Raw genomic sequence first — 1,118 nt, 5'->3', positions numbered from 1 at the left:
CCACTCCCCATCAACTGGCTCTGATAGATTCCCTCTCTGATCATCTTCTCGATATGATGTCTCCTTATAATTGGCGAATTCTAGCTTCATATATATCTAAATTTATAATAGCTAGAATTAAGGAGAGATAAAATATAAGAGAGATCATGGAAGTCGGGATATTTTGATTTTAAAACTAATAACAGAAGGGTAAAAGTGTCAAATATGAAACTTGAAAAACAGTTAAAGAATATAAATGGACATTTTTTTATTATCAAATATGATCGGACCATTTTTCAATATCGGGTGACAAATAGTGACACCTACTGTAAATTCTTGATTTTTACATGCACAAATATTTCGTTGGAGCATCGTGCTGAGACCTAAATCCATTTTGGGCTTACCACCACGTTGATGTGTAGATTTTTTACGAGCACAAATATTTCGTGGGAGCATCATGCTGGAACCTAAATCCAAATCATGCTATAACACTATCTTAAAAAGATAGGAAATTTCTTTTCTTTTTTTTTTCTTTGAATACAACTTAAAGGTAGAGATTTAAATATAGAGACAGAAGGGAAGAAATGAGATTTAAATAAAAAGAAAATAATTAAATAATTTAAAATAATTAAATTTAAGATGAAATTCTGTAATCATGCAAATACGGTAAAATATAAAAAAGAAAACGAATTAATTAATTAAAAAAATCTTAATTGTATATTATTTACAATATCTGATATAACTTATTGTTTATTTCTGTTCTGGGCCGGCCCAGTTCTGCAAATTTTTAGAAGCCTTTTTAAGGTTTTCCTAGAAGGACCAAATTTAAAGGAAAAAAGAGTAAAATGGAGATGCGGGGTATCGAACCCCGTACCTCTCGCATGCAAAGCGAGCGCCCTACCATGTGAGCTACATCCCCAAGATGATTTTAACTAATTCAATATATTTGATAAGTAAATGTTTCAAAACGAAATAAAACTTGGATTAAATACTATTTTCATTGTTTACTTTTTTACTTTTGTTCATCTTTGGTTCATGTACTTTCAAAATATTTTTTTTTTCATATACTATCAATTGCTCTTTATTTTAGTTCTTATATTTTTAAAACGTCCATTTTGATCATGTACTTTTAGAAAGTG

General features: G+C 29.4%; 1 non-coding gene across 1 annotated transcript; it reads right to left on the bottom strand.

Moving 5' to 3' along the window:
• Positions 1 to 825: 825 nt before the first annotated feature.
• Positions 826 to 898, bottom strand: TRNAA-UGC (transfer RNA alanine (anticodon UGC)). Its single transcript has one exon. It is a non-coding gene; the product is annotated as a tRNA-Ala (tRNA).
• Between the last annotated feature and the right edge of the window lie 220 nt (positions 899 to 1,118).

This window comes from Momordica charantia, assembly GCF_013281855.1.
Source record: "Momordica charantia cultivar OHB3-1 chromosome 9 unlocalized genomic scaffold, Mcharantia_2.0 BLBB01000009.1, whole genome shotgun sequence".
Taxonomy (NCBI): Eukaryota; Viridiplantae; Streptophyta; class Magnoliopsida; order Cucurbitales; family Cucurbitaceae; genus Momordica; species Momordica charantia.
This window is presented reverse-complemented; position numbering and strand designations above follow the sequence as displayed.